The sequence below is a fragment of the Magnolia sinica genome, chromosome 10, assembly GCF_029962835.1.
Source record: "Magnolia sinica isolate HGM2019 chromosome 10, MsV1, whole genome shotgun sequence".
Classification (NCBI taxonomy): Eukaryota; Viridiplantae; Streptophyta; class Magnoliopsida; order Magnoliales; family Magnoliaceae; genus Magnolia; species Magnolia sinica.
Window position 1 is genome coordinate 22,160,497 of NC_080582.1, and position 13,178 is coordinate 22,173,674.

The 13,178-nt window shown below is 40.1% G+C and overlaps 1 long non-coding RNA gene across 1 annotated transcript; it reads left to right on the plus strand.

Annotated features, from left to right (window-relative positions):
* Nucleotides 1-177: 177 nt before the first annotated feature.
* LOC131258161 (uncharacterized) lies at nt 178-5,079 on the plus strand. The gene is made up of 3 exons (XR_009177914.1): nt 178-448; nt 565-638; nt 4,971-5,079. It is a non-coding gene; the product is annotated as an uncharacterized LOC131258161 (long non-coding RNA).
* Nucleotides 5,080-13,178: the final 8,099 nt, after the last annotated feature.

The window sequence follows — 13,178 nt, forward strand, 5'->3', positions numbered from 1 at the left end:
TCACTATTTATTATATTTGTTCTATTTTTAAATTAAAAAATAGAAGTATCGTGTAGCTTATGCTACATGCTACGTATTTACGCTACACACTATAGAGGGCTGAGCGCTACGCATCACGCTGCCACTATTTAAAACACTGGTTAAAACAGAGTGTCGTCTCAACTGGAGTAGGGTCTGCTATGCTAAATGATTGTAATTTTCATGAATCTGTCCATTTTGACAGCTTTGACTTATCTCCATACTTAAGATATTCATTTTCTTGTGGTCTAGTGGTTAATCTAGTGAAGAAATTCAAGTGCAACATGAATATGTATATTGGATATTTGATTTTATCATTTCTAAAGAGATTTATTGTTTCATGATACTAATGATTTAGCAGATGTGAAATATTTCAGATTTTTGGTGGATCTGAACATACTCTACGTGAAAAACTCACAAGAATCACATGGTATGACTGAGATTCCAACCTATGAGTTTGCAAGAAAATGTATGAGCTGACACAACTTGTTTATTTTTCTATTCAGTGTAAACATTGACCTAATTCTTTGAAACTTTTTGTATCAGGAAACATCACAAAGGAAGCTGGACCTGTAAGCATGATTTTCACCATACTAATGTATAATGCTTCAAAGCTTCAGGTGAGTTGGTCTTTTGACTATAGAGGAGAATTCTACATGCTTCTTTCTTCATTTGTTTTCTTTTTCTCGAGAGGTAAGCTGAGCAAACCATGATCAATGTTGAAAACACCATCTACAAAACATTGAGTTATGGTCCTGAATTGTTCTTCCGTGCTTCTTTTCATTGAGCGGATTATCTGAATTCAATTCTATTAAAGCTTCTTCTTTTTTCTTTTTTTTTTCCTTAAACCTCCATTGATTAGATCATGCGTTTGTGGAAATAGTACCATTGGATATTTTATTATTTGCATTTTTAATTGTCCAAAAAATGGCCACCAATCCACTAGCTAGATAATCAATCAAGCTTACTTTTTGGTTCATGACACATCTACACTAGATACCATAAGTTGTGTTGTTTAATTTAACTACCTGTATGCCACATGTGCAATATCTAAGTAATTTCTAAGAGCCTGTATTTCATCCATCACACTGCCAGAGTATCAAAGTTTTTCTCATTTTCCATGTTCTTACTTTGGGTCTTTACCTTTTTTTTTTTTTTTTGGAGAATTGATGATATTATATTGAAAAGGGGGAAACGAAAATACAGGTAAAAGGAAAAAAGAAACGAGCAAAGACAAAGAAGCAACAAAAAAGAAAAGCTAAAAATCAAGGACGCTGAGATAGTGATGGCCTTAAATAGCAAGAAAAACGAAATCCATGCTAAAAAATAGGGAGGCTACTTTGGGTCTTTACTTTATTATGTTATTGTTTCAAAACATTAGTTGCCTTTTGATAACTGCAATATTTATTTCTTTTTAGTAAGTGATATTTTCTGAAATTTGGTCCCTCTCTTGTTAGCATTGCTGTTAGTCATTGTTTTATTTATTTATTTATTTATTTATTTATTTATTTATTTTTTATTACTCTGTGTTTCTATGTACAATATGCAAAAGTGCATCATAGAAAAGGGCATGGGTTATGATTCATCATGAAATGCAGCTTGCCACTAATGTGACCATTTTGTCAATCATAAACTCGTTTTTCATGAATTGGGAAAAAAAAAAGTAGAAAAAGAAGAAAAAAAAATGGATGGTGATGGTGCACTTTATTGCAATCTTATTGCAAATGATGTTGGCATGATTCAAGAGGCTGATATTGGTGTTGGTATCAACCAGCGTTCGCAATATCGATACTATCGGCCGATATTGTTGTTATCGCTTGCCAGGGACACGATATCAGCTCGAAATCCTATATATATATAAGATTTCTATGTATCGTGCAATATATTGCACGTTTCGCACCATTTTTTGCGATATTGAAGATATTATGTATAGATTTATTCCTTTTGGCTTGCATAATTACCGAAAAAAATCAGAAAAAAAGGAAGAAGAAACAGGAAAGAGCTTTGAATTCAACAATCTCGATTTCTTACCTTTTTGCTTCGAATAGAAGAAAGATTCAAATTGCGCACGAGGTTTCGGCGAGAAATCTGTCGAAAAAACCTATAGATTTAGGTTTGAACGAGGGAATTTGGGGAATTTTGAAAGATTTTAGGGTTGCGGTCCTTCTGGATCCCTTTGTATTTCTAAAATAGGTGCGGATTAGCTACTGACAGGTAGAGTGGAGTAAATAAAGTAACGTCGTCAAGTTTTGTGGGCCCCACCATGATGTATGTGTTGTATCCACACCGTCCATCATTTTGGAGAGATCATTTTAGGGAATGAGATAAAGAATAAGGCAATCACAAATCTTGAGTGGACCCCACCACATAAAACAATAGAGACAGTGATGTCCACCATTGAAACCTTCCTAGGGCCATTATGCGATTTTTTTTTGTGATCCAACCTATTAATAAGTTAACACGGACATGAACGAAGGGAAAACATAAATATCAGCTTGATAGGAAACTTCTGTGGCCCTTAAGAAGTTTTTTAATGGTGGGCGTTCAATGATCTCTCCAAAGTGATGGACGGTGTGGATATAACACATACATAATGGTGGGCTCACAGGACTTGGTGACATCATTTAGTAGCAAATGGCTACTCAACTGGCATGGTACGTATCCTGCGCGCTGACGCTCCTCATCCCCAGGTTGTACGTTCCAAAGGAGATCAATATAATATAGCCCCCAAAATGATGTATTTATTATATCCACACCGTTCATCCATTTTCCAAGATCATTTTAGAGTATCAGCCCAAAAATGAGTCATACCCAAAGCTCAAGTGGGCCACACCACAAACAGAAGTGGGGACAATTATTCTCACCGTTAAAACATTTGTAGGGCCCGTCATAACGTTTATTTTCCATCCAATCTGTTAATAACGTCACACAGACCAAGATGAAGAGGATAAAAAATATCATATTGATCCAAACCTTTTGTGACCCCTAAAAGGGTATCAATGGTAGACGTTCAATCCCCCACTGTGTTTTACAGTATGGTCCACTTGATCATTCGATCTGTCTTATTTTTAGGCTCGAGCCTTATGACAAGCTCACCTAATGGACAGATGGTTTGGATATAACACATACTTCATGATCGGACCCATAGAACTTGGTAACATTAACACACTAAGCAGGTCAATGGTGTCTGCCAATCTGCTTCTCCCCTTTACAACGGGGTTAGCCAGAGACGAACTCCCCTGCGGGTTGTGGGGTCCACTTGATGTATATGTTTTATCCAATCTATCCATTCAATCTAGAAGATCATTTTAAGGCACCAGTCATAAAAATGGGACCTTTTTAAGGCTCAAGTGGACCACACCATAGGAAGTAGTGAAGATTGAATGCTTACAATTGATAGGTTTTCAGTAGGGATAAGTTTTGGATCAAGCCGATATTTATTTTTTACCTTCATTTAGGTCTATATGACCTTATGAACAGGTTGGATAGCCAAATAAACATCAAGATGTGCCCTACAACGTTTCGAACAGATTGACTGACAAATAACTCAATCACCACTATTTAATGTGGCGTGGTCTACTTGAGCCTTAAATCTACCTCTATTTTAGGATCATGCCTTAAAATGACCTGTCAAAATGTATGGACGGCGTGGATAAAACATATACAATATAGTGGGCCCCATATAGTCTCTGAGAGGTTAGGTCTGTCTATCTCTTGCGCAGTAAAGCCCAACTTGGGTGAGACCTTTGAACCAGCAATGTGGGTGGGACCCCTGACTGAGTGGGCCACCTTGATGTATGAATTGTATATTCATGTCATTCATATGCTTTTTCAACTTATTTTAGACCATGGTCCAGAAATGAATAAGATAAAAGTGTCAGGTGGACCGCACTACATGAAAGAGTAGTTAATGACCATTGAAAACCTTTTGTGGGCCACAAAAGTTTTACATCAAGGTGATATTTATTTTTCTTTCATCCAATTTATATAACGTTATCAATTGGTTGTATTTTCATACATGTCTTGATACATTTATAAATGTTTTACATCATATTTGAATATAGTGGTCTTAGTTCAATCGGATAACGCATAGTTTATGACCCTATACAAAGGAAACCTATTATGTGCACTTTTTTCTTGAGATTCTATGATTTAAAAGTGTGTATTAAGGTCCTTTTTAATAATCTCTGAAGTTTCATTGAAAAATTCAACCATTTTCTCGATGTTTTCCCATGTTTCCCAAAAAGTGCGATAAATTACGCGATACAAACAATATGTCTCGTGCAATAACCGATACATATCTGTATCCCAAGGGTGCGATACATTTCGTGATACCGATATTTCGAGCACTGGTATCAACAGCATTGAAGGCATGCAGGTTTGTTGTTCCTACAGTCAGGCTGCCCATATATCTTCCTAACTCTAAGTCACATGTCATATATTTGAGCCATGCTCATGCTATAGGATCTTGGAAGCTCTACAACTAGGAATAACAAAATCTCTAACTCTTAGGTTGGTTACAGCAAATATCATGATATTTGGTGTGACCAGACACACCGTTAATATTTTTCGTAATCAATATTTGGTATGACCTTTGAGCCATGCAAATGGTGGGCTCCACAATCAGCTAGATTCACTCATCAGATGGGCCACACAATCGATATAAATGGACAGCCCAGGGCCTGGATCGATTTCCAGGGGTGGCCCAACTTTTGCATGGGTGGCCATTTCCACTAAATGTTTGCAACTCAAATCCACTTGTGCTCCAAATGCAGCCTTAGACTTTAAAACCAATATGACATTTGCTGCCAACTGTTCTCTTAGTTACAATGGCTATTGGATCACACCGCTTATCTCAAAATGTTCGTTAGCAGATATTAATAGCACTGCTTCAACTACAGAAATACAAAATTCCAAGGTATGAAAATGATTTGCATTCTCTCATTATGCAGGGTGCAACAACATAAAGGATGACAACTACTGAGAAAATGGTGGGCATGTATGTGTTGTGTGGTAACAAGACAGGAACATTAAGCGTGTTCAGCTGAAAGGACATTAAGCGTGTTCAGCTGAAAGGAACATAAGCAGTTTCTGAAGAACTGCGATATGCTGTACATGATTAAGCGGGCCCCAAAGTCCTTTTTATTCAATTATATAGAATTCAAAATGGATTTTACAGTCTGCTTGCAGTTGTTGGTGTGCTGTTCACAGGCATATGACAGGTTTTTTTTTTAACTGTCTCATTTCTGTAAAATAGGAAAGAGAGAGTCGGTCTCATTTTTGTAAGATAATATTTCTCCGAGCTGATCAATTGTTGCTGAAATTGCCTTTCAGATTCCTATATTTAAGAAAAGGTACGAAAAAGATCCGGCAATTGTAGCAAATGAAGCTATCCAAAAGGTTACTTGCAATAAATCGGATGTTGTTTTTGTAGATATAGCTAGGTGGATGTAGGTAACTGTTATGTAGGATATCTTTAGGGTTAATTTGTTTTCCTTCTCTTTTGCTCTTTTGGTAGTTGGAGTACCTTCCATGAGTCTTGCATTTCTTCACTGGTGTGCATTTGTGTACTCAGTTGCATAATTAAATGTTACATATCAGGACAACAAACAACACTGATGGGAGCACTTTTCAAGCTCATTTATCTTAACAACCCGGATCTGGTTCTTTTAGCTGGAGGGGCATTGATCGGGTTTAGTATTTGTTGCAACTTTATTGTACTCGGTACACTGAAATCATGCTTTTCTTTCCCTTCTATTGGAGAAGAAAGAAAACAGCCATGCAAGAAAACAAAATATATGGTTTAACCCATGAGAAATTGACAGAATTATAGTTTAGAAACAAGAAATCCCTGATATGAATGCCAACGAGTTAATTTCAGTTCATTAATAAGTGTTCCAAATGTACTCTTAGAGTTTCCTACATACCTTCACATCTTTGCAATTCAATTTAATAAGTTCTCCACCATCCCTTAATGTTTTTTTTGGATTGCAAAAGAAAATTATTAGAAATGCTGGTGTTTTTATTTTTGAATTCTATTTTTCATTTGATTTATTTGGATGGAATTTCAAGGCTTTATAGTAATCAACTGCAATTTTATTTTCTCTTGTTTGAGGGCTGTTTGGATGCACCCCGTAATGAGAATGATGTTGGAACTTGGGTGTTTGTTTTGGATGTTGGGTTTGATTTAGTTTAGAGGGTAGTAGTGCATTACTAGATTGAAAATTATGCTCCATAACCATGGATGTCAAGGAACTCTTATTGAAGCTCAATTCTGTCAAAGAGCCTCTGAATCAGGCTAATTCTAATACAAGTTTGGCCATTGAAATGGGCGCATCTGAGCTTGGAAAGATGAAAGACATTGAGGTGAGTATGTCTAAAAGAGAGCCGTTTGTAGAGAAACATTTTTCGAGGAAGTCTTTTCATAAAAATTTCCCAAACCTCCCCTTGTCTTTTTTTTTTCCCCTCTCCAAATACTTTCTTGGAAAATAGAAAATGTCACTCTCTCCTTTATTTTCCAAGATCCCAAACTGGCCTTTAATTTCTTTCTTCTATTAGTATTGTACAGTTATTACATAGAACAGTTTGATGGATGCTTTAATTGGTAGTTTGAACAATAGATGGTTTGGTGCATAACCTGCTTCACAGTCTTAGCTTTTACTTCAATTTCCTACAATATTTGCAAGGTTATGGAATATGAATTGATTCATTTGAATAGTCTATACTCATAAATATGCATTATTCATTTGAACGATTTGAATTATGATTGGAATGAATACTTGATTCATTGGAATGTTCGAGTGTATATGAATCCTAAGGAGTGATGTGTGACTAAGTGTAACAGAACTTAGTTTGGTCTCTTTCCTTGTGTTCTAATTAAATGTTTATCTATTTTACTTATGGACAAAAAGATTTTGGCAGTGCAAATTATGTCACAATCATGTAATTTAACTAATTTCTAAAGGCATAAGGTCTAGTTCTTTAGTATGTTTTGCATATGGTTTCTTTCATAGGCTGCTTCTTGATTGTAATCAAAACCTAAATTTGTTGGATGGTTACATTTAGGGTTAGTTGATGGATGTACCTTTCGCTATAGTAGAAATGGCTATGGTTACTATTGCCAATGGCTACCGTAGTACTACGGACTATAACCATAGTCTTATTTCTTTAGCTACGAATTTTATCCGTAGCCTTTGACCCTTTTTTTGATAGTGCAGTAAAAACTTATTTAGGGGCGTCCCGCAAAAGTGCCGGCAAAGGTTGTTGACTGCCAGTAAAACCTTTAACGACACAGCCTTTACAGGCACTTGCCTGACCACCAGTAAAACCAACTTTGTTGTAGTGTGGCTTTTTCATATATTGACACATAAAAAGGAGACAGGGATTGGGTGGGTGCTACCCCCACCTGTCCCTAGCTAGGAATGGACTTTGTATCCTAGCAGTCTCATTGGTGGCTTGCAGATGGGCAATTATAGCCAGGGTTTCAGTTTTAATGTTTAAATTTGGACGGTTATGATTGTATGTTCACGATGGGGACCATCATTGCAATGGTTTAGCTCACCAAAAGGTGGGTAACAAATGTATGTATGAACAGATCGATTGAACATTGCAAATTTCCCTCTATCAAGACTGAGCATTCATATATGCATGAAGTCAGAACCATGTTGATGGGCCTGCATGCGCGATAATTCCCAAGCTACAGGCACATGAACATGAACACCATGTGGACCTTTTTCATGTCGGGCCCACCATCAATGTTATTTTCTATCATGTGGGGCCTACCTTAAATATCCACCGCCCATCATGTGCAGCCCTCCTTTAATGTGGACCGTCCACCTTCAATGTGGATTGTCCATCATGTGGCCCCCACCTTGGATGTAAGACCTGTGTTCTAGTTCATACCGTTCTGTTGGCCTCCGCGGTCCTTTTGGTCGAATTCCGGCAACCTTCGCACCGTATCCGACTATTACGCGCAATCCTAAGCCGAGTGCTACATACTAAAGACGGCTCGATCCTAAACTTGTATCTTAGCGATCGCGCCGTCGCCGTGGTTCCAACGCCGCGACTCGCGCACCGAACCGATACCCAGGACAGGAGATGTGGGTCTGCGTTCATTCCGAAGAAACGCCGCAGGTTACAAATATCGAGGGAATCTCTACGATATGTCTCATCAATCAATCAATCAATCCCATCAATCAAGTACACATCTCACATCAAGTCAAGTACAAGCAACCCATACCCTATCTTTAATTACCTCTATCTTACACAAGCTACCCTAAGTCAACTCTCTCTCTCTTCACCCATCCCTTTCTTACAACTCATCACTCCACCCATCACCCATCACACCTCACCCATCTATATCACTCCCATCATCTCACTCTCTCTCTCATTTCTTAAATCTCCCAAGCAACTCAAAGCTTCACACATCCAAGCATTCCCAAGTTTTCCTAAAAACATCAAGTGTGGCCCACCCTCTCATCTCTCATCCACACCATCAAAATCCCATCAACCACCATCAAAAGTGAAGGCAAGGAGCATAAAAGGCTAAGGGAGCAATGAGGAGGCCTAGAGGTGGGTGATCCATCATTTATTTCAACCTTAAGGGCCCACTTGTTGTGGGACCCACTTGATGTATGTGTTGTATCAATGGAGGGCCCATAGTGGCTAGGTCCCTCCTCTCTATCACTGTATCTCTCTCTCTCTCTCTCTCTCTCTCTCTCTCTCTCTCTCTCTCCCCTTTCCCTAGAATGAAGTGGGCCCCACCAAATCATGTTAAATCCACTCCATTCATCAATGGTGTGGCCCACCACGTTTTAGGCAAAATCCACCGTATGGTGGGAAGTCCCACCTGCAAATATATATATATACACACACACACACACACACAATATATTATATTTATATTATGCTAATATATAAATATACATAATATATAGATGGTGGGTCACGTCCATGTGGGACCCCCCACAATGCATGTGCTTATCCATGCCGTCCAGCGTCCCTGGACGCTGGATGGGCGTGGCTAATGTGGAGTGTGTATACTGACATGGATGTGTACTATCGGCTAAAAAAAAAGGGAGAAGGAAGTGGTGGGCCACTTATGCAGGCCCCACCTTGATGTATGTAGTCAATCCAAGCCGTCCATCCTTTTCTTCAGGCCATTTTTGGCGTTGAACCAAAATTTGAGGCCAATCTGACTTCCTGATGGGCCATAGTATGGACAAAAGAACTCTCACCATTAAAATACCTCCCTGATGTTCCTGTATATCAAAAACCATCCAATATTGGTCTCGATAGGTTTGTATCGAGCCACGGGGACCATTGGCTGGGTTGGATTTGTCTGAGGCAGGCCCCACCTACCAAAAACCACAGGAATTATGATTTCAAAAAAAATAAAAATAAAAAATAACAAAGGCAGCAGCAGGCTGTCAGTGGGCAGGCAGACGGCGTGGCAGGGCCCTCACAGCCCCAGTTGTGGGCCCCACCGTGATGCGTTTCGAACATCAACACCATGCATTTGATGGGTTCCCTCGGACTAGGAGGCTACCCCAAAAATCAGCCGTATACGGAACTCAGGTGGGCCACACCATCTAAAATCATGTGAAGACATGCCTAAAACATATAAAATCACTTGGTGGGGCCTACCTGAAATTTGGATGCGGCTGAAACTTGGTTTGAACCCTTAGCCAAGTGGGACACACATACTGGGTGGACTGCATTTGTGAAACACATTACAGTGGGCCCCAGGCCCACCCCAGGTCCACGTGACCTTATGAACAGGTTGAATGATAAATAAATATTACGGTGGGCCCCCTCCCTGACCGTGTGACCCTATCAATAGGTTGTATGGCAAATAAACGTTACGGTGGGCCCTAGTCCCACCTAGGTCCACGTGACCTTATGAATAATTGGATGGCAAATAAACAACACAGTGGGCCCTACCAAGGTCCACGTGACCTTATGAACAGTTGGATGGCAAATAAACAGCACAGTGGGCCCAAGGTCCAAGTGACCTTATGAACAGTTTGGATGGCACATAAACATTATGTTGGGCCCTAGGTTGGGTGGAAAATAAACATTATGTTGGGCCCTAAGTTGAGTGGAAAATAAACATTATGTTGGGCCCTAGGTTGGGTGAAAAATAAACATTATGGTGAGTCCTACTTAGAACCCACTTATGTATGTATTGTGTCCACACCTTTCATCAGTGTAGACCTCCACCATGAAGTATGTGATTTATCTGTGCCTTCCATCCCTACGGGACCTACAATGATGCATGAGTTTCATCCAAACCGTCCAACCATTTTGGAGATTATTTTAAGGCCATGTGTTGAGGCCCATCTTGGTGTAATTGTGGGCCGTCCATTGAGGCTCACTTTGATTTGTATAAGGCCATTTGTTGAGGCCCAACTTAATTTATTTGTGGCCGCCCACTAAGGCCATTTGGTATATTTGAGACCATGGTTTGAGGCCCATTTGATGTACTGGAGGCCCATGGGTCAAGGCCTAATAGGACGTACATAAGGCCCATTGTAGTGTGATTCCACCATGGTATATGTGTTGATTTTATAGCGGGTTATATCTTGGGAACAATGATGGTTTGATGTCCACATTGTAAGGATGATGTTGGTTAAATGTCCGCATTGTCACTCTTTCCCTAGGGCCCATTAATAGGCCCATACCTATAATGTGTAGGCCATCTAGGCCCATCTTCGTTTTGATCAGAGCCCATCACCACATAACATACTTAGTATAGATTCATAATTCATGATCATACGCATCATATGTATGCTTGATGTGAGGATTGACTGATCATTGTACATGCCTTCAGGTAGATGGTTTATGGACTCCCTGATAGGCGGAGTTGCCCTACATGAGCGCGCGGTACGTGCAGGATTGTTGCATGTCTGATGGTATGATTCATGCACTTGCATTCGTGTGATTGTGCTTATTGTATGCCCTAGTGACATCAGGGTCATAGCCTCCACAGACACATCATGGGTGGCTGGATTGGATACTGAAAATATTGTTACTAAGCAACGGGGCGCCGTAGATATCCCTGGGTGAAAATTTCTAAACCCGATGGTATCAAAGGATGACTCCAACGTCGAGACTGAGTGGATATATGAGCGCATGAGGGCCGAATACCAGGAGGCCGCGTCTCCTACTGTGTCGTAGTCGGTTCGAAAGGGGTGTGGCCTTACTCGCCCAAGTGTAGGGGGCAATACTAGGCTGAGTTTGACCAGCTCGTAAATGGGTCTGCTATCGTCATGCCGGATAGGTATTAGCAGACTATTGGCCAGGCGGATAGTCAAGTTTCTTATGCTCACTTGGACTGTGCGGCCAGGAGAGTGGCAATGCCACTTGGAGTGTATTAAACCCCGGTATTATCCAGAATGAGAACTGTACTGATACATGATAAGGATTGACATGCTTGAGTTGTATCTCGCATCGCACGGCTGTGTTATGGCCAATAACATTCATATCTTTCACCGCATAGCCTTGGTACGACTGATTGCATTCATGTACTCATCACCATGATTCCGCATTACTCTGACCTTGCATTCTGAGCACGCTTATATTGCGCACACACTTACACCACCCTCTAAGCTTTCTATAAGCTTATGCACGAATGATGCGTGCAGGTGACGCTAGGACGCAGCCGTAGCCTTGTCAGAGTTGGAGCATGCAGTCGAGCTTTTGGAGTTCCTGTTACTATCGTCATCTTGTATTTTCCTTTTTCATGCATTGTACTCAAAAGTTTTTTATCACAATGGATTTTATGATGATGTTCTTATGGTTATTGTTCATGGGTTATGCTTGGTTATGCTCATTACAAATCAAATTGATAATTAGAAATCCTCCTTGTAGAATCCTAGGATCGGAACCTGGCGTATGGGTGCCGGGAGCTGAGAATGGGATACTACGGAGGCTGTCGGCGCTGGATTCGACGATCGAGAATTTTGTGAGGCCGGTTTCCGAGTTCGGGGTGTGACATTGGATGTTGGCTATTCATCACTAAAGGTGACTTAGATGTGGACCATCCATTATGTGGGTACCACCTTGATGTTGGTCATCCATCATGGGGGGCCTTTTGATGTCCAATGCCTATCCCGTGGAGCCCACTTTTTATGACCATCCATTGTCTAGGCCCCACCTTCAATGTGGGTTGTCCATCATGTAGGGCTCTCCTTGTATGTGGGTCATTCATCATCGACCTTGTGACGTGGACCACCCATTATGGGGTCCACCTTGATGTGGGTCATTGTGGACGATGCTCTTGCACCGGCGGGGCATGTGCACCAAATAAAAAGGGCCTTAGTTGGATGTCATGCTATGGTTTTAGTTCTCAGGTGGATACGTTGTAGACTTGGAATAATGTATTTGAAAGACTTTGAGTCGCCGCTAGCTAAAAAAAGCCTAAAAACATGATATTGTTGTGTTGTGGGTGGCCAAATCTGAAAATTTCGGTCATTCTTTGGACATTTATCTTTCTCAAAATTTTGAAGAGAATAAACAATGGATTTAACTAAAAGTTGAAGATTTGACCCAAAGACGTCCTATGGAAATGAGTTTATAATGCAAAAAACGACCACATAACCCATTTCTAATATCGAACTTGGTCCCACCTCACCCTTTCGAAATTTTTTCTCTGGGACCCACCTTTACCCCCTCAGACATTATTATTTCACTGTGATTGTCTTCATCATCATCTTCTTCAGCTTCGTCTTCTTGTACTTCCGTAAAATGTCTTCCTTTGCAATCGAAAACTGTATAAATGACAAAATAAGATGTGGACAATATTATGATTATTTTTTTGCTATTCTTGGAATGGACAGTTGTGAGTTGTGATGGTTGTGGAAGTTGACGTGGGTTGTGAATGTGAAAATTATGTGCTTCCAGAATGATGATAACCTGTATCACTTCAGAATGGCAACCCCAACCCATTTTGTACTCTTGTTTCAGTACATGGTGTTAGGGGTCATGGTTGTCATCCAGTACGGATTGTGGTTGTCAATAGTTGGCACAGTTGAGGTTGACATACAATAAGGCTCAATGTTGTCAATATTTGACACGATTGGAGTTGTTAATATTTGGCACAGTAAAAGTTGTCATACAATAAAGGTCGAGGTTATCAGTATGACATCTTCGATCCTTAA